At 47.2% G+C, this 26,360-nt stretch overlaps 1 protein-coding gene across 4 annotated transcripts in view; it reads left to right on the top strand.

The window, feature by feature from the left end:
• Positions 1–2,942: 2,942 nt before the first annotated feature.
• The window catches only part of SCML4 (Scm polycomb group protein like 4), a 93,635-nt gene continuing 70,217 nt past the window's right edge, over positions 2,943–26,360 (top strand). For all 4 annotated transcript variants that reach the window (XM_045843489.1, XM_045843487.1, XM_045843486.1 and 1 more), the window contains exon 1: positions 2,943–3,129. The gene's annotated coding sequence lies outside the window, so the exon portion shown is untranslated. The remainder of the gene's footprint in view (positions 3,130–26,360) is intronic.

Raw genomic sequence — 26,360 nt, 5'->3', positions numbered from 1 at the left:
GTCTCCTTTGCTACGTTAGGAATGCGATCCTGGCCTTTGAAACTTCCCTGTTCTTTCCCCATGCTCTCTTCCCCAGTTTCCACCCCAACTTGACTGTCCAAAGGGCTGGTTTGCCAGCTCTTATTCTATCAGTAGAGAGGGTGCCTTTTGCCTGTAAGCAACTGCTCACAGTCATGGCCATAGCCACAACCACAGCTGGGTCCTCCTCCAACATGAAGCACTGGCCTGTTCCAGCCCAGCAGGTAAAGCAATTCATCGAACTGTACAATGCCAGAACCATAAGGGACTACAAAGATGATCTAGTCCCCTATGCCCCTCTCCCATGTTATGAAAGAGCAGTGATGTCACCAATGCCATTGGGTTCCTGGCAGAGGTGGAACAGGAAAAGTGCCAGGAGGCCATGTGGCCACATGATTAATTACTGTGTATCTGGGGACAGGCTGGCTGGGTCAGTCCTGTACCCAACACTTCTGAGCTGTGTGACCTTGGGCAACTTATTAATATCCCTGAGTCTGTTTCTGTATCTGTAAAGGGGAATGGTACATATCATACTTACATCATAGGGTTGTTGTGAGATGTGTACGCGGCATGTTCCTGTAAGAAGTAGCTAGGGTTACAGTAACAAGGGCTGTTTTTGCAATGGCACCGACTCCCCTGTTCAGGACACAGCCCTCTCCACCAGATGCTTGGGTTAGAACCGCAGCTCATTTCCAGCAGCTGACAGAAGGATGCCTCTTCCAACAGAGACTCCTCTGAGTCGGTTTGCGGTTAGGATGCCCCCACATTAACCTGCTTGCTCCCACTGGCCACCTCCTTTTGCTAACCGCCAACCCGGCAGGCATTTGTGTGGAAAGAGTAGAGCATGCTGCCTGTGGTCTGTGACAGAAGTGTAACCACAGGGCCAGAGAAACGTAAAAACCTCGTCATAGCCCAGGGATGTACGTGGAGATGAACACATTAGCTCTGAAGGGCTCCTTTTCTTCCTAACAGACCCGTTAGGTTGTATACAGCCATCCCACCACATTTCTTCTCTCTGTTTAACTGAAAATTTTTCTTGAAATTAAAAATATTTAGGATTTGTTAAAAACAGATTTTGTTTCTTAAGGCCTATGGTTCTGGTGGCATAAAGAAATCCCAGTAAGAATGTCTATCTATGAATCTCTGTATCTGTTTACCTATCGTGTATCTGTTTTTTTAAGCAAACCAGTCTTAGTTAATGTCTGTCTGTTTAAGCCTCATTTTGCGGGTGACTCGTGATGCTGAGGCCTGCGTCGCTCCACACCTGGGACAGGGCATCCAGGAGGGAGAGGGGGTGCAGACGCTGAGGATTAGAATCACAAATTCTCAAAAAGCTGGGAAGAAAAACTAAAACCTCCTTTCTTTCTGACAGATTCTGTCAAGCCTTCTTTTACAGGATTTGGGAAATATTTTGATTACTTAAGGAAGCCTTTTTTAATCCGAGGAAACATTTTCAAGCGCAGACTGGCTGGGCATCTCAGGCCACTCCAGGTGCTCCGCACAGTGCTGTGGAGGCCTGTGCTCAAAGCCCCGGGTGCACCGCGGCCACGGGGGCCCAGACAGAGGTGCGGCCAGATGGAATCCCTCCGCTGGGTCCTGTTTCCGTTTACTCTCCTCTTCCTCCCCCTTCTTTCCCTCTGACTGCTTTAATGGAATTAACTTAACATTCCACAACCAAAATGAAAAACGACTAAACTGGCCTTTCCCCACACAAAACAAAACCATAAAATTAGATGATTAAATAAATAGCTAATTTACTTTTTGCTCAATAAATACAATGCTTTGACTTAAATTTTTTAAAATTTTTCCCCTTTGGTCATAATTTAAGCAGAGAGATTTTTTATTCTTTCTAATACGATCCTGCCTATATATTCAGAAAACCCTCAAGTTGTAATTTAATTTTTTTCACTCCTGGTAACCGTTCAAGCTGTGGCTGAAGCCTTAATCAGCCCTAGTTGGTGTTTACTCCTGGCCAAATGTGCTTGCAGCTTAGCCCCAGGAGTAAGTCTGCAGGTGGCCATGGTGTTTGTTGAATGAATATTTCTTCTTGTCAGAAATACGTGGGAATAATACCCCAGAATGGGGTGAATGAAACAGGCAGTGGGGACCTTGCTCCACTTGACAAAAAAAAAAAGAGAAGAAATGCCCCTTTTCTAGGGTGAGTCGGTTTGCCACAGAGAACACCAGAGAGCGTGGAGGGGGAAGAGTAGCCCTCTCCTGGTGAAGGACCATGCCACCCCACCGGCCCGGCCACCTTCCTGGGCGTAGAAGCTCTTCTGCCCTCACACCCAGATCTGGAGCCCAAGTCAAAACACGAACTGACCACATTTGTTGTGAGCAGCTGTGGAGTTACTGTGTGTGACCGCAGTGTGTCCACCTGTGCGGGCACACTCCTCTGGCAAGCACACAGTCTCTCCTGGGCAACGATGACATTAGAATATCCCTTTTTTGTCTTATTTGTCCAAAGTCAAACATTTACTCCTTCAGCTCACCAGTTATCTCGTAAGCCTGGTGCTGGCCCACACTGCTGCAGGGCTGGGACAAAGAGATGATGTTACAGTCTGGTTTCTATGGCAACAGAGGAGGGGTAATGAAAACTGAAATGTGGGAAACACCCCTGTCTGACAATTGTGACACAATTCAGTTTATTACAAGAACGTAACTACCAAAGAAGCAGAAGTGTTATTACCTGGCAGCTCATGTCGGCGAAAAGCTACACTGCACATTTCTCTTAGTCGGGCTGCTAAGAGGAAGGAAACATGAAACACACACACGCCTCGTTTTCTGCATGTAAAATGTGTGTGTTCTTTAAAAGCCAGTGGTTGGCTGGTTTTCCGGACATGATGTGGTTGAAGCTGTCACCGTAATGGAAATTCATTGCTGTAGCTATGGTAAATCGAGTTTTCTGCCTGTGCTGAATGCATTAGTCTAATGAGATGTTTGCAGCCGGGGAGCAGGGCTGCTGGAGACTAACTGTGAGCTACTAACACACGGGTGGAAGATTAGCTTTTGCAGTACTCGGTGTGCAGGTACTGAAAGTCTTCTGTCTTCTGAGTCAACATTCCCGGCCTGGGAAAGAACCTGATCAGGGCTCTGGTGAACAAGCCGTAGGTAAGGGAAAGACACAATCGGAGGGTGTGCCGTGGACACGGGATCCTTCTTTCTACTGTCAGCATGACAGGTTACCTGGTTCAGTTCTTCTGGGTTGCATGCCTGCCTCCGTGCCACTGCATGAATGGGCTGCACTGAAACCACTGAGGGCGGCGGGGAAACTTTAGTTCCTTCTACTCGAAAGACAACATTCGATTTCTGCATCAGCTCTCAGAGGGGGAAGATGTAGTATGGCATTATACAGTTTATAAATTTTGGATATATACATGCTCACTACTCTTTAACTCTGCATTTAAATATGTAGAAAGTTGCTCCCCACCCCCCAAATGTGAACTCAAATAACTGCTTAGCTTTTTCTTTTTACGGTGATGCTTCTGCTTTGCTTTGTTTTTTTAATTAAAAAATTTTTAATGTATCGTAGGTTAAAAATATTTACCTAAAATTTAATTTTTAAGATCAGTGTGTGGTGAACATTCAAGTGTGGTTTTTTGAATTGAACTTTATTTTTTGTATACCAGATAGAATATTTTACGTGTCTTTGTGCTGATGTTTCTGAACTGACCAGGATGGATAAGAATATTTACTGCTGGTTGCTGGTGCTGGTTAGTTTTGGGGAAAAGCAAAAATAAACAGGTGAATATGGAGTCTCAGGAGCAGTCTTCCCGAATTCAAATGCACAGAGTCACCACCTTCCCAGGTGGGGTGTTGTGTGACTTGAACCCATTTGCACGTGTCCCTCCTGGTGGCACAAGGCTCCCTCCCCAGGTTGTTAGCTGAGCAGGAAAGGACCGTGGATGAGGGTGAGGTGCCGGCTTCATGTAAGTCATTTCACTGATAGTTGAGGTACAGAGTCACAATCTTTCCCTCTACCTGTCACAGCAAGGGACAGGTGGCTCATGGTGGTGTCTCCATGCTCCATGATGGTCCTCAGCAGGGCTAGCCCATCAGCAGCCTTATGAGGAAATGGCTTTTTGGTTGGTCTCTGACACTGTGGCTTGGGAAAGAGATCCAGGAGCTTCAGAATTGAGATGTTGGTTGCGTCCTCTGTATTTCTTCCTTTTCAACCAGAGGATCCATTTTTAAAGAGTGAGAGAGACAGCTGCTTCCCCACTACCCACGCCCCCCACCCCAAGACTTTTTTCTTTTTAAGTAAAACAATATTTGGAGTGAAAGCATAAAAATAACTGTGACAGAATTTACAGTGTGGGTAGTTTACAGGGGTATCATGCCCGCATGGAGTATTTTTGTTGTTGTTGTCACTTGGTAGAGCTAGTCTGAAAAAATAAGGTGGGTCTTTGAGCAAAACCACCAGGCAAAGATTATCTAGAAAAGCAATAGTGATCATGTAAACTCAGATAAAATGTTAATATAGCACTGTCAGTTTTAGGAGAAGTCATTTGGTTGCCTCAAAATCTTAACCATTTAAACATATTTGTTACAGATAGTTTTAAAAATCTGAAAATGTTCTCTTTGGCTCTTTAAATTGTATATGTGGAAGGACTCTAATATTTTGGTAAATTTATCTGTCTGCTTGATTTGTGGAATTGTAAGAAAAGGGCAAATCCCACAAAAACCCAGTCCCCATGTGTTTACATTTCTTCCCTATGGCACAAAAATTACTTTTATTTTGCTGCAAAAAGTCGGGGGGAATAAGTGAATGATAATGGATAGAAAATAAAACAATGAGGAAAACCACAATAAATTGCTTTCCGTCATTTATTTGCTTTTGGTGGTGCATTTTCAGGCAAGTGAAACCAGCAGAAACAGTTTCACTTTCTGGTTCTTGACTCCTCAGGGCTGGGGTCCCAGGTGTCCCCCCACCAGCTCCAGCTGCAGGGGAGACAGGAAGACCAATGGCTGGAAATCCAGTCAACTCAAGACTGTCACCCTACTTTTAAGAACTTTTTTAATTGAAAATTTGAAAAAGTAATGACTTTTAAAAATGTTAAATAATATGTTTTATAATAAAAAGTCAGGCGATGCCTCAACGTACAAGGATAGAAATTTTTAAACTTTAAGTGATGTAAAAATCAGATTGTATTCAAGCTCTCAGAAAGTAGTGGCTTTTTTTAATCTCAGTTTTAGATCTCAAATACTTCAAGTTCAAGGAACACATGACTAAAGTTCCCTTAAATCAAAACAAGATACGCTCAGAGAGAAACAAGCTTTCTGAACATTTGGGGAGTTAGATTTTAGAACATTTTGCTTGTCTGTTTCCAGTTTGCATGTGGACACATCACACACCCATACTCTTGCCTGGTAAGACAGGGTAGAACCAGCTTTGGTTCCTGGCAGAGGAGGGAGTCGCAACTGGGAACTCACTCCCTGGGCTCAGGGCAGAACCCTGTGGGTCGCAGGTCCTCCCCAGCTCTTGCTCTTGGAAGCCTCAGCAATGCACTGGCTCCAGGGGGCCCTGGCGTGCTTGCCTCACTCCACCATCATGAAGAAAGCAGGAGGTGACTTGCTCCCTTGTGGGGCTGGGGGCTTCAGATTCCACTGCCTTCAATTTTTCTCTCTTGCTGCTTCTCTTTCCCCACCCCTCTGTTTTTACTCGGGGATGCTGTGGGAAAGAAGGGGGGAAAGGAGGAAAAACCCTCTTGCCATCTAACTATCAAAGAGCATAACATTTGGTCTCAGATTTTGGAGATGAAGTTTGTGAGACCTTCCCATTTGCTGTGATTACCTGGGTTTCTTCATTTTGGTGGGTAAACTTGACATTTCCAGGAATGAGTTTTGATTAAGTGCCTCCTTGGACATGTTCCTAATCCTGCAATTTCCCAAAAGGCTAGTTTGTGCTTTAAACGGTTTTAATGTTTTTGTTGCCTTGAAGGGCAGACAGGTGAGGAGAGACCAGGGGACTGAAAACAGCCCCTGGGAGAAAACTCAAATGGTTGAGTACAGATATAGTGTGACAGAAGCCACTACTGTGTCTAGTCAATTACTCTAAATTTTAATTAATGAGTCACAAAAGCCACACCATGAGCTTTAAAAAATTACCCCTTTATCAATAAGGTGATAATTAACTTGCTCTGGAATTAACAATTCTCTCAGCCCCGGGCAGTATGTTAGTAAGTCATCTGGAATGCTGCCAATTTTAAACAATTGGTCTTTTGGCAAACTTACTGGATTTTAATTCAAACATCTATTGTGACATTTTCCAACACAGTTCAAAGACCATTAGGATCATGCAAATCCTAGTGGAATTTCTGAGGTTGAAAGAGTGGCTCAAATGTTTAGGTTGCATTTAAATCTGTTGCTTCTCTTTCTTTATTTTCCTTTTCTAACCCCCACCCCAAACCCCTGCATTTTCAAGAGTGCACACTCCGGTCTCCGCTATAAATCTCTGCTGTAAGTTGCTGCGGCGAATCCTGCATGTATTTGTTGTTACGTGTATAACCAAGTTCTGGTGCTCTGACTGCAAGTCCACAAGGTCCTAAATGTCTTTGATTGTTGCTGCCTTCATCTCGGTTTTAGTTCTGGCAAAGGTTCATTCCTTAATATTTCTGCAAACTCTCATCACGGTTTGTCAGATGCTGAGATTTAGATTGAGACTTGAATCAGAGAACCTGCGGCAGAAGGGCCATTTTGGTCACGTTTAGGACTGTTTGAATTTTGGCTTATTATGACCAGCACATACTAAAGTCTGGAGAGGCATAGGAGCATTGGGCATTTCAGAGCAGCCTGCTCCGCAGTGGACCCCCTCAGACTCTCTCTTCCTCTCTCTCTCCCTCTCTCATTCTCTCTCTGGCCGTCACTGGTGGGCGGCACTCAGGGGCAGCCCTGTGAGGGATGCTGCCATTGGGCCCCAGTGCACAGTGTCTGGAAGGCAAGTGGTGACGGGTGCAAATCACCACTGACTTCAGAAGTCAGACCTCTCTCCCCTCTCTCTGGATTTTCAGTGTTAGCATTGGTGGGCTCCTGCTTCTCTCGGCCAAGAGATTGGCTTGGGGATGCTGGTGACAAAGCTTCCTGCTGGGGGAAGCTGGCAGTTCTGACAATCAGGAACATCCCTGCCTTTAGAAGGGTGGGACGGAGATGAGCAGCGAGCAGGAGTTGTGCATTCTGGAATAGATACAAATTTTTAAGTCAGAAGAGGCACTTTGCCGCCATTGAGGAGATAAAATACCTCTTGCTTCTTGCAATGATTACTTTGTGGACTACTATTTTCAGACGAAAAGGAATTTATTACCCTGTGGCTGTTCTCACTTTGTATCAAGCTAAAAAGTCATTCTATTGAGCCTATGCGACACCCTGGAGTGATGGGAATGTATTTTGAGACGCACATTGCAAGCTTCCCAGGGGTTGCTGTTGTTACTGTTTGGCCATTTGTGTCTTACAGAGAATCTGGTGGCACAAAACCTTATGAACTCCTCTTTACCTTCCCACCAACTCAGACATATTCTACCCAAAGTTTTGTTTGTGGGAAGTCAGATGTGCATTTCCTTTTTGGTAGATGCATTTCTTGATCAGATAAATGGATCCTGGTCCCAGTGTTGCCGATTTTCAGAAAGATGGCACTCTCTGGTGGCCAGGCTGTGCCAGCCCTTCCCTCACACGGCATCTGACACGGAGGCACAGGAGTGGGGCTGGCTGTTGGGGGAAAACTGCTGTGCCAGGAAAAGGCTGTCAGCACTGTGCTTTGAAAGCTGGGGATGGCAGGGCAGCTTTCAAAGCTGCTGGTGATGGCAACTCAACTTCTGAGAGCTGGATATTTGGTAATAAAATTTTACTTTCCCAGGCTGATCATTACAGAGCAAAAGCCCTCATCCTTTCAAAACAAAACAAAACAGAACAAAATATGACTTGAAAGTAACCCTAAAGAAATATGGAGATTTTTATGAAAGTGGAGACTACATTTGGAAACAAATGCTGAGCTGGGCAGAGCCAAGAATTCCCCGGGTTGGGTCCCAGTCCAACCAAGGGGAAATGGCACTGAACACAGAGGTGCTGGGCTAACACTCAGAAGAGAGAGAGAGTTCCATTCCCCCTTCCAGATGAGAACTTGACCATGACTCTCCTCCCTGTATTTTGGAGCAATTCAGGAGGGATACTGTGAGAGCCAACAGTCTCTTTTGGATCAAAGGAAGGATTTTCTTTTTCTCCTTTCCCACTTGTCCACCAGTCATCCTGGGACATCATTGTTCTGATGAGGACACCAGGGTTGGACACCAAGGCGTGTCTTTTTCCCTGGTGTCTGGGAGCTGGCCCTCTCATGAGGCGGACGTGAACACTCAGCAGCCGTGTCTGAGGGTCTGCATCAGATGCAGCCCTCCAGCCACTCGGGGGCTGGCCTCAGGGTTTTAATGCTGTTCTGACAGGCAACTGTGGCCTCGGTGAGTGAGGGAAGGAAGAACTGAAGAGGGAAACACAGGCGAACGCCAATGCTGGGGCTCCAGAGTTTTTGTTTCAGAGACAGGATCTGGAGGTTGTGTAACTTACACACTTCCGTTGGGTCCAACCATTTCTAAACAATAAAGGTTCAACAGGAATTATTCTCCTTCTTTATGGCCTTCCAAACAAAGAGGCTGGCCTTTCCCCTTCACAGTCCTTTAGGATTAAGTACCCGCACCATCGGGAAACCATGGTGATATCAAAGCTCAACCAAACAATTAGAGATTAAGATATGCTGTTCATCCCTAAGAGCATAACTCAAAAATGTCATTGATCAGTAAGGAACTCCGCTGTGGGAACAGAGTTCTGGTGCAGGCTGCCGCCATTGGTGCCTGTGCTGGGGAGCTTGCCGTCAGATTTGGGGGTCAAGCCAATCATCTGTGTGGTTCCCCTTACATTAGGAACTCTCCCTTTCAGATGCCAAAAGATGGTCAAGTGTATTTAATTATGCCACTTTAACAGCTCATTTGCAAAAACACTTCAAGTGGAACGGTGTAGATAGCTTTGCATGTTGGTGCCCAAATTACAAACCGAGCGTAAAAAAACACACAAAAAAACCAACTTGTTCTAATGTCTGAAGTCACCACCCATGGCATGAAAATAGAGCTCTTCTTTTGAGCGTCTGTAACGTAATTAATATTAAGTACTAAACATAAATAGTGAGGGCCAGCTGTCTGGTGGGGTTATTGGGGTGCCCATGTGGAAATGGTTAATTGGTCCCACTGTGAGAGACTGTATAACCGTGTGTTGCCTTAATGAGACCAGGCAAGTATAAACTCTCCCCAGGGAGCTGAGTTAGAAACTCAGGCTGGCGTGTGACATATGTGGCCATGTGTGGGGGCTAGCGCTCTGTGCTGGGATAGAGGACTGGTCCTTTCTGTTGGCGTCCCTTTTAGTTGGAATTTGTTTAGTGAGAGCTCAGTAAAAAAAAAAAAATGACAGAACTAAAAGTTCTTTGATAGCAGATTAAGGGAAAAACACATGCAGAAAAGTTCATCTTGCACATGTTTTCTTGGAATCAGCCCCAATCCCTATTAAGGTCAAGGGCTGAGAAATTCATTTCTTATTAGTTGTCTTGAGACCAGCGTAATGTAGAATAAACTGGAAGTATAATCATTTAAAAAGATATATGTTTCTGGGCACAGGTTAAGTCACTGTTTTTATGACTATATTTGATATTTTCATGCCTGAAGAAAAAAAGTTTCCATGCAACTGAAGACCAAGCTCATCCTTGTAGATTTCAGACAGTGGATAGTGTGGGTCACATGACTTCCTGGATAAAGTTAAGCAAACCCAGGGCACACTTTGACCATGATTTTCTATATTCTGCTTGTGTACTTGGCACAGATAGATTGACTGCCAGTGCCCAGGGGTTTGCACCTCCTCATTGAGCATGTGGATTCAGGAAGGGTTACACCTGAACCACGGGCCCATTTCCCAGCAGACCACCCCTCTGTGGAAGCTGGAAGGTTAAAATTCTAGCCAAAATAATGAGCTTGAAGCAAAAATGTTTGGCATTTGAAGGGAAGAGTTAAAAGCAAAATCCTATACTCTGAGAAATGTCTCTATGTGAGTCCCAGGTTCTTGGATTGAATGGGTTTGGAAGGCCCTCTTTGAGAGCAAGCTGCCTCCTCCTCCCCAGGGTCTTCAGGGATGCAGACGGGACAGCCTTTATCCTCAAGAGGCTTCCCTTTCCACTGTTGAGTCTTTCCATCCAGATCATCCCCCAGCTTCCTCCTCCAGGAATGTCTTCCTCCCCTGAGGATGCACTTTTGTCCTTGGAGCTGCACAGAAGAAATGGAATAGCCTGGATTTCAAGTGGCAGAAGCCAGTTTAAAGGCTACCAGTGTGCCTGGGCAAGTGTGGTAGCCACCCTGGGCCTCACCTCCCTGGAGATGGTTTTCCTGTCAGTCCCCACTGTTGAGGCCCAGTGCCACGAGTGTAGCAAGTGCTCAGTAAATACTTGTTGAATGAATAAATGAATGAATGAATGAATGAATGGATGAGTGAGTACGGGGTAATGCCAGCATGGGTGGAAGCAGCATGGTGTTGTGGAAAGAGCATGTACACTCTTTGTTGTTATCCCTACTTTATTAGATTTTGGGATATAATGTTTCAGAAGTTGTTGGGAAGGTTCCTTGGATGATGCATATAAAGCTCAAAGAAAACAGTGTATGGGGAAGGGCTTTGTAAACTGTAAAGTGCTGTGTGATGATAAGAAACACGTGCTCTCCTTTGTGGAGCCTAATATGCTCTGGGAGGCTGAGGGAAGTGCTAAATAGTCTTTATCTTATTTATCTGATTTAATCCACATAAGAAGTCAATATGGGAGGGGCTTTTTTTATCTTCATTACTCAGTGAAGGAAACCGAGGCTCCCTTGAGCAATCGTCAAGGGTCACATGGCCGTGTGAAGTTTGCTGAGTCTTTCCTTCAGTTTCACAAAGCGCATGGGGCTTCCGTGCCTTCCACCTGTAAGCGCTGCAGAGAAAGAGCTCTTTCATGCCTCCGCGCCAGCTGGCCCTGCTCAGCGGGCCGGGCTGCTCCCAGGCCCAGCAGGTTCCAGAAAGGAAATGATTCCCTGGTGTTTCCACTGGGAAAGGCAGTTTTGATCCACAGCAAACTTCTTTTAAAGCAGGAGGCTTACAGTCCTGTCAGACTCCTGTTCGTGAGAAACGTTTTTTAACTCCCTGCCTACAACCCTGAAGTGAAATTCCCAGATAATGCAACCCAGTCACACCCATAGTGTAAGAAAAATCAGTGTAATGTCATAACTGAACCATAAAGATCACATGAGGTCCACCCACGTTAGGGAAGGAACTCTGCTTTACTCAGTCCACTGATTCAAACGGTAGTATTATCTAAAAACACCCTCGCAGACACACTCAGAATAATGTTTGACGAATAGCTGGGCTCTCCATGCCACGGTCCAGTCAAGTTGGCCCATGAAATCAACCCTCACAGGCGGTGTCCAAACAAATATTACAAAGCCTGTACCCGAGGACCTGAAGTCTGGGAAGCACTCCTTTGACCCCATCTCTGTTCTGAGGCTTCGGAGCTGAACTAAGCTGGGTGGTATTGCTTAGTTCATGGGGACTGTGATCCTCTGAGCCCTTCCCATCACTTCTCTTGAGAAAGTTACCCTTCAGCTTTCAGAGCAGCTTTTAGAGAATATCACTGTTGAGGACACTAATTCTGGGGAGGTTCGAGCCCACCTTCTGGTGGGCTGCCCACAGCTCCGCAGCCATGGCTCAGGCTCCCTGTTGCCCCCACACGGGACCCCGTGTCACAGCCAGCTTGGTCCTCTGGGAGAAGACGTCTACCCTGGAAGTCGGGGTCCTCAGACAGCCTGTCTCGCTCACGTTAAGTCTGGCTCAGTGGTGACAAGGAGCTCAGCTGTGATGTATACGGTATGACATCACAGGAGCTAGGATAGGGCCATGCCTCATGGCCGTGAAGGCAGCCGGACATTTTCATGACCCCTCTGGGCCCTGCTTGTTTAGAGGAGGTTGCGTGGTGCCATCAATTTCACTTACCCACTGTCCACTCAGTGAATTTGTGTCCAAACTGCCCTCAGAAGCAGGATAAAAATCTTTGAACAACAGTTTTATCTGTTTGGCCTCTTAGACCTGAAGTGTCATTGCAGAAGAGAAAAATCAGTGACGGGAGCCTCAGTGGGATTGAAGAAGACACGTCTTTTTCTTGGGTGGATGGCTTCTGAGTGGGACGGTTCATACAGAGCACTGCAAGTCAGCGCCGCTGGTTATGCCCTGACCGCCCCACCCCCACCCCGCTGTCTGAGAGGGTGGGAGCCTCCACCCTGGGACAGGGAGACTCTCGCAGGACCACGGAGGAGTGGTGTGGGTTGATTCAGAAGTAATACCAGGCACAAAAAGAAGCACAGAATGCAAAAAAAGAAAAGCAAGTTCCTGAAACAAGCCATACTTATTCCGATCACACACTGACAGGATGAAAGCAGCAGGATCTGTCTCCCGTGCTGGAGGAGAGGATGGGCCACAGTGCCTGCTCGTCTGCTGGGGCGGCCGTAGTCCAACACCAAAGGCTGGCGGCTCGCACAACAGACACTGACTTTCGGACAGTTCTGGAGGCTGGGAAGGCCAAGCTCTCTGGTTTTTCCTGAGGCCTCTCCCCTTGGCTCTGCAGTAAGTGGTCACTGTGCTGTGTCCTCACAGGGCCTGTCCTCTGAGTGCCCGCACCCCTGGTCTCTCCCTCTTCTTATAAGGACACCTATTGGGTCAGAACCCCACCCCTACGACCTCATTTAACCTTTGTTGCCTCCATAAAGGCCCTGTCTCTGAATGCAGTCACATTGGGGGTTAAGCATTCAATATACAAATTTGGGGATACATAATTCAGTGCCTAATGGTACTTGTCTTCAGTTTTTGTTGGCAGCTTTCACTTATTTCCCTATAAACTATCAGTAGTAAATGTGCCTCATAATGGTCTCTTATGACTTAGTAAACACCCACATCTCTTTGAATTTTAGGCTAGCCACACTTCTGCTGTACCCACTCCAGGGATATGCTTTGCAAAGGTTCCAACTCTGCCCTCGGGGCGGAGGAGGTCTGATGTCTCCAAATCGCTCCCACCTTGCCCATTTTTAAAAAGATTTTATTTAGTTATTTATTTTTAGAGAAAGGGGAAGGGAAGAGGAAAGAGAGGGAGAGAAACATCGCTGTGTGAGAGAAACATCAATCTGTTGCTACTCACATACCCCAGTGGGGGACCGGGCCTGCAGCCCAGGCATGTGCTTTGACTGGGAATTGAACTAGTGACCTTTCAGTTTGCAACCCGGGGCTCAGTCCCCTGAGCCTCACCCGCCAGGGCTCCAAATCCCTTTTAAGTGGCAACTGAAGTCTCCCTCTCTGTCCTCATCCCCCAGCAGTGCAAGTTCACCAAGTCCGTTGAATGATGAAAACAAGGAGGATTGTCCTGGTCGAGTTAGTCTGACCCCAGAGCTCACGCCTGCTGACAGTGCTCCCTCTGTGCATTCTCCCCCAGCTCCCAGTGGTCAGGGCTGCCCGAAAATGCTTTGTGCACCAGTTGGGTGGGGGAGTCTTGAGGATACAGATTCTACCAGAGTGAAATTTGTTAAATCTTCTTTTCATCCTTTAGCTAGATTTTCTCAAACTTTTCAATCTGGAATTTTCCTGTAATTCTTGAGAGATTAACCTCTTGAAAATACATAACAATTATTGTGGCCTGAAATTTAAAACTGATGTTCAGATGCATTGTATTGCTTCTGCATGAGGTGGCTAACACACCTCATTGCAAGGAGACTGCGGCACTGTAAGTTAAATGCCTTGCTTTGGGATCAGGAGCAGGGCCAGGACAAAAACCCTGCTTTCTTGAACCTTAGGCCAAAGCCACTCTCAGCTGGCCTGTAAAGCTTTCCTGGAATCCCCAGTCTGAGGATGGGCAGTATGTGATGCTTGAGCATGGAGAAGTTGGAAAACACGTTGCTTTTAACATATGACTCAAACTGTCCCCTTACTTGTATTTGATGGTGTGAATGGGGTTGGCTCTGGCCTGTCACAGTTTTGGTTGACGTCCCAGACACTGAGGGAAAGCACCAGTGTTTTTTGAAGGGGGCTTTGTTGGGGGCTTTCTTTATTCACATATCATCCAATGCCCTCTGGCTGAAGATTTCCTGTGGATTCTTGGTCCCAAGGTGGCAGGTAGTATAGAGATGGCTCTGGTGAGAGGTGTGAGAGTGGGCGCCCTTGGCTTTGGGTTCCTCACTGAGAGCGATGGCATCAGGATTGTTGAGTGAGCCTCCACTGTGAGCCTGAGTGTCCAGCACTAGGGCTCCCCCTCATCAGTCCAGGAGCAGCTTCTGCTTGTTAACTGCCCCGCCCCCACCATGTGAGCCTGGGGCCTGCCGGGCGGAGGAGCTCTGCAGGTTTTCTGGATGGATTAAGTATGTATGGATGGAAAAAGGAATGGGTGATTGTAAGAGTGGGTTATGTACCCAAAGACTGACTCAGCTAGCTCCCCAAGTTCCAGGTTGCAATTTCAACTGTTTTAATGGATAGCTCCACTCACATGTTCCACAGGCACCCCAAACTCATCATTTTCAAAATCAGACTCTTCGTTTGCACCCTTCGCCACATCATCTTCTCCTTTAACTTGACTTCATGAAAACGGCTTTCTCTCTACCCAGAACAGCAGTTTCAGAATCCCAAACTCCCCTCACACCCTGCCTTGGAACTGAAAACCGAGTCCTAACTGATGCTACTTCAAAAAGAGTTGCCTGCTCCTCAATTCTTTCTCCCTCCCCCACTCTGTTGCTCTGTCCAGGCCTTCCTTAGCGCCCTGCACCTGGACCTTGGCCACGGCCCTCAGCCCCACCTCTCTGTCTGCAGTTCCCCCTGCATTCGCCCGCCTCGTGCATTGCACCGAGGTGACTTTGTGAGACATGGATCCCCTGCACTCACTCAACAGCTCGCGTATCTCAGAAAGGTTCCGTTGCTTACATTGATGATTGCCAAATGTTTGGACGGTGTTCTTCGTAATAAATAATTCCTTAAGGGCACACATCCAATATACATATATTCATAATTATATATACACAACTATATTAATGCATCATACATATGATAGAACATATGCAAAAATCAAAATGAGAAAGGCCACGTGAACCTTTGGCCATTCCCCAGACATCCTTAAAGCCTCTGTACTCTTTCGCTCCCTATTTTCATGTCCTGGAGTTCTCTTCCCTCATTTCTCCAGGTGATGAAACTCTGTGTCTTTCAAAACATTGCTTATTCATCACTCCCCTGACCCTGACTCTTCACACAGATTTCCTCTGTGTGCCCCCTTTACGTGGTATTTAGATCCTTAACCTTCTCTTGTTGAGCAACTTGAGAATATTCTTGGGCAAGAGGGAGAAAGGAGGTATCAGGACATAGGTCCATGTGGTTGCCAAGAACAAAATTGTAACACCAACATATCTGTCCTTCCCTGTCAAACATTTCAAAAAGGTGGGGTTTTTTCCTCCCCTCATTGAACTTTCCTGTTGCTCTGGGTAAAACATTTCCCCTGCAGGTGCTCGTGGGAGCAGGCACCAGACAGACACGAAGCAGGAGGGGAGTCACGAGGGAGGCTGCAGAAGGAAGCACTTCTGATATCGAGTGATTAGGCTAATGTGATTTACACCAACAGTCATGGGTGAAGTTGGTATTTGTTTTCTCCCAGACCTGTAATTAGTTCATGGAAATGCTGTAGGTTAACTTTTTTTGTTGTTAGTAAACTGAGATAATAGACCTGTTTTTTGAAATGAAAGTGGTAGCAACAACTTAGTCATTTCGCAGTAGCGTGAATGGAAGATAATTGCAGTTTGAGAGAATGTCTCCATCCAGGGTGAGAATGAGCACTGATGGCTTGTCTTGTCTTGGGACCAGGTGGGGGCCATTGTGAGCACAAATTGCAACGTTTCTGTGTACCGCAGGGAGAAGGCCAGTACCCACTGCCCCACCCCTGGCCAAGGAGAGGGCTTAACTCACTTTGTAGATATTCCGGCCAGTGTCCTACAGGGAATTGTGCAAATAAATACGACAGTAACATTGTGATGGGACAAGAAAGGCTGACACAGCGCTTTATTAATTTGTGTTCAGCATTAGCAGGGAATTTCGCAACCCCTGGGCAACGGCACAGGAGCCTATTGGTCGACTGCAGGCATTTTAATGACAGGTCCTGGGAATATCTCCATGCTGCGGCCACTGAGTGAGACCTGGACCCACAAAGTTTACCCAAGCCGTGCTGTCCTCCTTGTCCTTGGCAGCCATTAGAAGGCCTTACTGGAGGCCAGGGGCTGGGGGAGGGGAGGAAAATGTTTCATAGAAGAGGAGGACTCCTGGTGGGCTGGTGTCCAACACCCATTAGCTGCTCGGCTGTCAGCACCCAGAGCCCGGTTTTAACAAAGTGGGGGCAAAGAGGGACAGAAATGGCTTGACCCCATAATGGATCTCAAAGCATTTTTTAAAGGCTCTTTTTACTTTTGTTACCTTTTCATAATTTGGCTTAAATACAGTGCAAATATAAAGACATCATAAATCAAAAGCTGTTAGCACACATGGCCCCTGAAATTTATGGGCATTAAGCAGAAAATGCTTAGAAACATTTCACCAAATAATTTTCTAGTCCCCTAAGACTCATTTAAATGTCTCTGCCCTCCGTCCCGTGGCTTATGAATATTCACGAGCTGCCAGCTACTTATTGCACAAGAGCACCTGAGCCCCAGGGTGGGGGCACCAACTCTTTCTTTGCCACTGGACAGGCTGGTTGATCCTTACGGGGTGAAGCCCTGCCTGCCTACCAAAACCACATGGATGAAGAGCCAGGAACCAAGGGAAGGACATGACCACTGCCCTCAGATCAGTGAGGAGTCCGTCAGCACTGAGCTCCCGTCCCCATTTCCTCCACCTGTAGCCTGGGGGTGGAGCGTGGGAAGCTTCAGTGGGAGATGGTGGGATTAACTGGAGGTAGAGGACTCATTGCTGGGCCAGGATGGGGGCTTACTGCTCAAAGCCAACCGCTTCCATGATGCTTCAGGGAGGCCAGTGCTGGCCTTGGAGGCTCAGGGCCAAGCAAGTCCTGGAGCACGAGGTGCAGATCGGTGCGTCCTCTAGGAGCCAGTGTCGTGGGGCAGAACTTCCCGTTTTATGCCCTGGATGGTGGCTATCGGGTCTCACTTTGCTAGTGAAGAAGTAGAAACTGATTGGGGGTGTTCCTTACCTTTGCTGGAGAACCTGACAGATAATTACTGAGCACCCTGATAGGTGAGGCGTGTGGAATAACCTACTCCGGCCGTGCAGACAGACAGAGTCAGGTGGGAATGTGACCAGGGTCTGAGGTGGCTCACCTCCAGGAAACCTCCCTACCCTCCTCCTGCCATGTGCTTCCTCTCAGGGGCCACTCAGGGCCGCACCTCAACGCTCTGCTCCCTTAGATTGGGGTGAACTGTTTTGCATGTGTGTGTGTGTGTGTGTGATTCTGTCTTCTCCTCACTTAGGGCCAACTCTGTGGTGCAGAGTCTGGGCAGCCCAGGGTTTGGATTCCAGCCCCATCACTGCCGAGGTGGCAAAGTCACCTCTTTTCATCTCTCTGAGCCTCAGCTCTCGCACTCGAAATGCAGACAGAGGCACCTGTGTCACGGGTTGCTGTGAGGAGCGGATGAACTAACATGTGTCTGTTGCCTGGCCCATGGGGACTGTGCGGTACAGGGAAGCTGTTGAGGTCATCTCTTTTAGCACAGGGATCGTCACCCGAGCCCCTGCTCATTGTCCATGGGAACAAAATCTCTCCAGGACCATCCCTGAGTTGAGAAGGGGCCCTCTGTGTTGAAAGCTGCCTGGGAAAACATGCAAAGGCGACAGGCACAGGGCTCTCTGCGGTGTCACCTGGCTGTTGGATGAATCTCATTTTATGCAGCAGGGAAAGAAAAGAAAAGAGGGGACATGTCTTTAGATAGTCTTCGGAGGCTGGTGGGGATACAGATCCAGAGCCCCTGGCTGTGGCCTTCCCCACGGGAAGCCCGGGCTCGCCTGCCCCGACCCCATACTGGTCCCGGCTCTCTCAGGAGACAGTGCCTGTCATTTGTGTGCCCTTGTTCTTGTTATGACCGGGAGTGTTGTGTTTCAGAACCAGGCTCACTTCTCATGAGGTCTCTGCCAATACTACAGCTGCCATGCACTGCCAGATCCAAGGGCCCATAAACTAACTCATCACCCGTGTGAAAGTTTACATCACTCTTCGCTGAGCTGAGTTGGGAAATTTATACTTTAGAAGGGCACAGTCAAGTTGACAGTGTGGCACTGGCTAGGTCCGGGCATCCGGGGGTTTCAGGTGCAGTGTGGCAGCTTTCTTTCACCTGACGGAGGCATCAGGGCCTGTAAAATCAGTCCAGGGTCAGAGGTTAAAGGTGTTGTGTTAAATATTCCTGCAGTGGCTTCCTCCCCTCCCCTTTTGAAAACGAGGGCATAAAACTAGTAAGGCGTGCTGCTGGATTAGGCCACAGTCTCAGCTGTCCTCTCAGTTGGTACAGCATGCTGTGGTGGAGGATGGCAGCTGATGTTTCTCATTCATTCTCATTGTCCTACTATCTATTGATATCCCTGTATTTTAGGCACAGTCCTGAAATAAAAAAATTTTTTAAATTCAGATGTGGTCCTAGCCTTCACAGAACTGATGGTATGTTAGAGGGGCTGGCAAACATTTTCCGTAAAGGGCCAGCTAAGAAAATTTTAGGTTTTGGTGGCACATGGGTTGGATGGCAGCGGCCTCAACAAGGGTTCCATGTCTTCTGCACAGCCCCCAACCCTCCAGTCCTCACCCCTCCCTCTAGCCTACCCACCTCCCTTCTCTCCCCATGCCCATTCTCTCCTGGGTATTACTAGAGAGGGCTAGTAATTCCCACGGCACAGGCTCACTGTGAGCGTAAACTCTGCCGACACGCGCAAAGCCCTCTCTCAGGCTCCAGCTGCCACTTAAAAGTATTAGTCCGCCTCCCTCCTTTCCTTCCAGACGAGTCTAGAAAGTAGCCCCTCCTCTTCCAGGATAACCCACCCGCCTGGGCTCCCACTCCCCCCAAACATCTCCCAGACCTTTATCCGCTCAGCACTTCCTCGCCAACTCTCAGCCTTCCCTTCTCCTCACTGCTCTTTGCCTACCCAGTGCTCAGGTCTCCTTTACAAGAGGGACTTAAAGAAGAACAGGACAAGGGAGGGAGAGGGGGAGGAACATCAGTCTGATCTTACACCCTCCTCCAGCTCCCACTTTTTTCCTCTTCCATCCAGTTGGTCTCTACTGCCTTCAGCTTCCCATTGTCTCTCTTTGTTAATTTATATATTTTTAAAAAGATTTTACTATTTTTAGAGGGATGGGAAGGGAGGGAGAAAGAAAGGGAGAGAAACATTGATTGGCTGCCTCTCGCACACCCCCGACTGGGGCCCTGGCCCAGAGCCCAGGCTTGTGCCCTGACGAGGAATCAAACCAGTGACTTTTCGGTTTGTGGGACGATGCTCAACCCACTGAGCCACAGCAGCCAGGGCTGTGAGTTTCTTTCTTCTTTATGTGTTTTCCTTCTTGGAGGCATTCTGTGCTATGGAACAGGAGGGTTTAGGGTCAAGCACACATCTCCGCTGTCTCCCTTACACAGCACCAGTGTTCGCATCTATAGAATGGGAGCAAAGAGGCTGCCCTCCTGAGGGGTTAGGAGAATTCAACCAGGTGGACAACCAAAGCCACTGTGACAGGGCTTGACATGTGGCAAGTGCCACTCACTATATCTCTGTTCTTTTTCTCCTTCACAAGCTGCTTAAGGAAGGTCAGGTGCCTCTGTCCTCAGGGAGGGGAGGGAGAGGGAAGATAGGGGCTGTTTATTGTTCCAAAAGCACCTAACACAGTCCTCTGAGGTGGGAACATACACCCAGACCATTTTCCCATCTTTGCTAAAACTTGGGAAAAAGGAATGTGAGATTCTAGTCATGAAAACCTGAATAGGTGCCCAGTTGCTTTCATCAACTAATTAATTGATCTACTCAACATATACTTATTCAGCATCAGCTATAAGTTCACCCCTATGAAAGGCCTGGGGGATATCAAGGTAGTTTCTGCTTAAGAGAAGCTCTCAGTCTGGCTGAGCTTCCCCGGATTCCTGTTCACTGAGAATGAGCTGTAGGAGCACCACCCACCACGTGCTGGTGAATGCAGAACGGGAGTAGCCCTCTGCTGGACGAGGTGGGGAGGGCAGCTTGTCGAGGAAAAGCCCTCTAAGCCACCTGGTGGGATGACTGTGAGTGTGCCAGGCCAGAGGGACGGGGGAGGGGTTCCGTGCAGGAGGTTGCTGTTATGCATCAGTGGAGCACGCCCAGGGCTCTGACTGCAGAGACATAAGGTGAGAAAGGCAGGCTGAAGGTGTGGGTCTCACCTAATCCTCCTCTAGACACGTCTAGGCGTATCCTTCCATGTGGAGGGGAAAATGGACTGTCCCATGTAAGTCCAGAGGAGAGAGGTAAGGCCGGAAGAGAGACGTTTCTGGGAGGCAGAGCTCAGCTCAAGATTAGGAAGGAGTCACAGCTGGTCAAGCCCAGCCGTGGAGCAGGCCTCGACCGCCCGTGTGCACCAGCAGAAACCAGGGCACGGGGCTCCTCTGCCGAATACAGAAAGAATTCTATGTTTGTGGGGGGAGAGATGCACTTGATTCCCAGCCCACTCCCACCTCCAGGCCACCTGCCCCTACTCAGCCGGCCTGTGCTGGCGCTCACCCCTCAGCTGGACAGGGAGCGGGGCTTACATGCAGACAAGGCCTGGTGTCCAGGCCAGCTCTGGGAGCCCCAGAGAACCTCAGTTGTGCTACATTTTTGTCTTTCCTTTCGAGGAATAGAAAAAAACAGGACAACTGGATAATATCCTCTGCTAGGAGAAGTTTAGATGTGTGTGTGTGTACATACATATACACATATATAGGGATAAAACATTGTGTTTTGATTCCAAATATTAGGTCCGCTTAGAATGCTCGAACAGCACACTGCAGTTTGAATCTGGCCCACGCCCTCTCCTGTCCCCTCGGGACTCCCCTTCGGACAACCTGCGTCTGAAAGGCTGAAACTGAAGCTTTGAAGCTGAGCCCTGGGCCTCCTTCGCTCCCCACGGGGCCTGGCCTCCCACAAATGGGCATTCTGCCAGGACTTAATTTTGTAGCAAGCTGTTGAGGGTTATTTATTTATTTTAATTATTTTTTGAGTTATACAAGTTGTACATACACATAGACACGTTTAGCATGAAAATTAGTCCATTAGTACAGAACCCACGCAGCTGAGCCCTCAGACGAGCCGCTGGCGCAAGCCTTCAGAACATGAGGCGCGTTGCTCCTCTGCTCAGCCCGCAACGTCCGGCGGCTCCGCGGCTCATGGGGAAAGGGCTGGTGCTCCTCAGTGACCTGTGGGCACTATATGCTCCGCCCCCGCTTTCTCTCTCACCTCCTCTCCCCTCCCACCCCTGCCACGCCCAACATCCTGGTCTCCTTACCACCCTCGAGCTCATCAAGTGCACCCCCACCACAGGGCTCTGGCACTTGCTGTTTTCTCCGCCTGGAACCCTCCTCACTCACAGAGCCCCATGTCTCCCTCTCCAAGTTCCTTGAGGTCTCTGCTTAAGTATCCTTTAGAGAGAGGCCTTCCCAGAACACCAATGGAAAATAACACCTTCACTGCCGTCAGTGATCTCCCTCTCCTGGCGTGTCGCGTATGTGTTTGTTCGTTGTCTGTCTCTCCCCACTGGAACGTAAGTTCACGAGACCAGTCACCTGTTGTTTTTGTTCACAGCACATTCTTTGTGTCCGAACACTACCATGTGGTAGGTACTTGAGCACCTAATATTTGTTGAATAAAGGAATGAATCAGTGAAGATTATAATAAAATGTAAGAGTTTCTTTTTCCATTCTTTAATGCACTACTCACTCCCATTCCATGTTTCTCAGTTCTTAGCACTGTAACAGCACATCCTTCTAAAATTTCCCTTTGCCTCTGCAGGAATACCTGGAGGCTTCTGCTTCCAGGCAGGATATAGGAGTGTGTGAAAGACTTTTGGTCATGGGAAGCAATAAGAATGACCTGGAAAAATGAAACCATTCTTCTCAGTGAGACTGGTGAAAAGGGATGGGTACAAAGAAATCTTTGTGAACTATATTGCAGAGAAAAACGAGCCCTTCCTAGGTGTAGCAGAGAACTGGAGCTTTCACACCTGGGGAGCGGGCAGGTGGAGGAAGGTGCAGGGGCCCTCTGGAGGCTGACTCTGAGTGCCCTGGGCCAGGGAGGGAGGAGGAGCGGGACTGCAGGAGTGGGGAACAGCGTGAGCCACGCCAGTGCTGTCTGGGGACAGTGAGAATGAGACCAGGTTTGGGACAGAGGAGAGGACCTGCTTATGACAGGGGATTTACAGGAAATCAATCTGGCCTTCTCTGTCGGTGCAGGCTGCTGGAGGGGACTGGAATCTGAAACTCCCCTGGGTTCAGTCAGAAGACCATCCCAGGAATTCGAACAGGGAAGATTTCACACAAAGAATTGTTAACTGCACGAAAGGTGGCTAACTGCTGAAAGAGGAAAGGAGGCCTCTGAAGCAGTCACTGCAGAGAGCAGCGACTGTCCCCAAAGCTAACGGGGGAGGAAGTCGTGAGGAAACTTGGGAATTCAGAGGAGGGGCCCCTGCAAAGCTGAGACCCAGACCTCTGCAGTGTAGACAAGGTCTGAGCACCTGCTGCCAGGCCAGAGACCCACTGTCCTCTCAAGGAAACAGCACCTGGACCCCTGCATGCTGACCCACTCGCTGCCACCGAGTAGCAAAACAAAGCACTGGAAGAGGGAAAAGTCCCCTCTTTCCCTTCCAGTTTGCAGTGTCCTCCAATGCCCTCTGTTGGCAGGGCCTAGCGTGCAGCCAACTGGCCTGGGGAAGTGCAGTCTGTAGAACCCAGGCCCAGGACCACAGAGCAGAGCAAGGGAAGGTGGTCTGAGGCTGACAAGTAATAAATAAATAAGTGGCACTATATATATATATATATATATATATTAAAGGCCCAATAAATTCATCTCTCCCTTTCTGAATCTTACTGAGATGACATCGGTGTGGGGAGGGCCAGCTAAGCACAGAAAAATCATGTAGTTTCAGGCATTCTAGTTTCTTGATTCTGGGGCCTTGTAACAGTTGAATTCAAAAATAAACAAAAAACAGAGGAACTGGAAACTAGTTGGCCCCCAGTTGGCTCCCAGCTCCAGTTGGGCGCTGGGCAAAGTGCGGGCAAACTCAGTCTGAGTAGCGCCGCAGCTCCAGTAAAGCCCAGGTAAAACCGAACAGCCACCTGACAGAGGAAGGGGCCTGCAACCCTGGGAAAGAAACAACACTAAGAAAAAACCATGTTTCACTCTCCACTATTTTTCTACACATAGTTCCTGGAGCACGATATTTAAAGATAGATATGTAAAGAAGCAGGAAAATGTTACTAATGAGAGAGAAAATACAGACAATAGGAACATATCCACAGGTGGCCCAGATATTGGAATTATCAGATAAATACTTTAAAATAACTATTAAAAATTTTTAAGTAACATAAAGAAAAACATGGATATTTTAGGAGACAAATGGAAACTCTAAAAATAAATAAAAGGAAATGAAAATTTTCGAACTAAAAATAAAATATAAGACAAAACACTTCTGAGGAAGACTAAAGAAGGCATAAACAAATGGAGAACTATATTCTGCGCATGGATTATAAGACTCAATATTGGCCACATTTCAATTCTCCCTAAATTGATTTATAGATTCAACCCATTCCCTATCAAAATGCCAGCAGGTTTATTACACTTACATGAAAATTTAAATGTCAATTATGAAATAACCTTTGAAAAGGAGAATAAAGTTGGAGAACTCACACTACCTGATTTTAAGGCGTAGTGTAGAGTAAATCAAAGAGTTTGGTATTGGCATGAGTATAAATAAGTATGTCAGTGAAATTAAATAAATGGTCCAGAGACATTCAAATTCTTATGGCCAATTGATTTTGACAAAGGTGCCAAAGCAATTCAGTGGAAAAAAAATAGTCTTTTCTAGAAATTGTTTTGAGATGACTGGATATCCATATGGGGGAAGAATGAATCTTGAACCTTATCTCACATCACACCCAATAATTAATTTGAGATGACTCATACACCTTAAACTATACGAAGTTAAACCACAGAGCTTTTTTTTTCTTTTTAAAAAGATTTTATTTATTTATTTTCAGAGAGGGAAGGGAGGGAGATAGAGAGAGAGAGAAACATCAAAGTGCGGTTGCTGGGGGTCATGGCCTGCAACCCAGGCATATGCCCTGACTGGGAATCGAATCTGTGACACTTTTGCAGCCCGAGCTCAAGCCACTGAGCTATGCCAGCCAGGGCAAAGCTTTTTAAATTAGAAGAAAACAGAAGAATGTCTTCACAACCTTGGGGTAGGAAATAATTCTAAGAGAGGACACAAAAACTACTAACCATAAAACAAGAGGTTGCTCTTTTGGACTTCATCAACATTTTCTATAATTTGCTTATTAAAAGACACTATTTAAAGAGTAAACAGGCAAACCTCTGCCTGGGACAGAAGTTTTGCAGTTACCATATGTTAGACAAAGGACTCACATCCAAAAGATGTAATGAACTTCTGCAGCTCAATAATAAAAAGGCAAACAACCCAATAATTATTTGGGTGAAAAGATGAACATGCTGTTAAAACAGAGGACACACAAAGTGCTACCGCACGTCCAGAAAGGTGCTCGTCACTGTGTCTGTTTATCTAGGCAATGCAAATTCGCTCCCACCCCCTAGACCAACGGCACTGCTATCAGTTGAAGACAGGGAACCCGTGGCCAGTAGGGTGAGACGGTGCAGCCCCTAGAGAACTGTTCAGCAGTCCTTATAAAGTTAAACACACACCTGCCCCGTGACACAACAGTATGAAAACGTATGTCCACAGGAAAAAAAAAGACTGTACATGAATGTTTCTAGCTGATTTACTAAAAAAATCTTAAAAATGGAAACAATCCAAATGTCCATCAACAGGTGAATGGATTAACAGGTGGTGGTGTGCTCCGCCTGTGGGGTTGCTGGCCGCCAGCCACCAGAAGCTAGAAAAAGGTGGGACACAGATTCGCAGATTCTCCCTCAGGGCCCCCAGAAGGAACCAACGCTGCAGAACCCCTTGATTTCAGACTCCTGGCCCCTGCACTGTGAGACAACATGTTTCTCTAATTCTAAGTCACCAAGTTTGTGGCAATTAATCAGAACAGCACTAGGAAACTAATACACTCCTCAACCAGGTTATCAAAGAATGAGGTTTTAAGTACTCACCCATCTGTTTGGCATGCTCATGTAGATTTTAATCAACAAACTAAACAGAATGTACTTAAAAATGCATGCCTTTTCTTATATACATTTGGGCAACACACAAAAGGGGGAAGCGTATACACTCTTTGGCTACTTGTCATCGCTGTTTTCTAATGGAACAATAAATCCTGGAGACAGTTCTCCATGAGCACATGGAGAAGCCAGGCTGTGTCCCGCTGGGCTGCTCTGGGAGCAGGAATTAGTCTTTCTAAAGACTGCGCCATATTCCAGGATACAGATTTACCATGATTTATTTTGCCAGTCCAGTTCAATTAGATGAAGGTTTATTAAATGCCTCATCCTGAGCACTTCAATTTAAATCTGTTCAATCCAATCCAGTGCAAACCAATTCAGTAAGCATCCACCAAGTGCCTTCTTTGTGCCAGTCACTCTGCTGCAATCACATTGGTTTCATCTTAATTGGCTACCTCTGCCCCTCAGAGGTCTCATAGCAAAGATACTTCTTGAAAATCTATTATGCAATATGACAAGAGACTGATAATAAGACCGTAGTAAAAGAGATTGATATTGGGATGGCTCTGATGTCCTTACTAAATTGGGCTGCTCAGAATTTGGGATTCTCCCCAGGTAGACAGGAGTGATTGGAAGAAGTGACAGAACAGACGAGAGCAGAGAGAACAGGATCCCATCTGGTTTGCAGTGAGAAAGACAGCTGCCTGGAAACAGGCAGGGGGAACCCGAAGGGCGTGGCCTGCAGTGGTTCGGCTTGTGCTGAGTATTTGTTCGTTGTCTCTTATGTTTCCCAATTATTGGTTCTGTGTATCATACACACGCAGGGGCTTTCCGTCCTGTAGAATAAATAGCCACTGGCTATAATGCACGGTATCTCATTCATTTCTTCTTGCTGCCGAGGTAAGGAAGCACATTGAACTATTGCTCTCCTGCTTTTGAGT

This window comes from Phyllostomus hastatus, unplaced genomic scaffold (genome assembly GCF_019186645.2).
Source record: "Phyllostomus hastatus isolate PE091 unplaced genomic scaffold, TTU_PhHast_1.1 phas_contig_40, whole genome shotgun sequence".
In the NCBI taxonomy this organism is placed as follows: Eukaryota; Metazoa; Chordata; class Mammalia; order Chiroptera; family Phyllostomidae; genus Phyllostomus; species Phyllostomus hastatus.
This window is presented reverse-complemented; position numbering and strand designations above follow the sequence as displayed.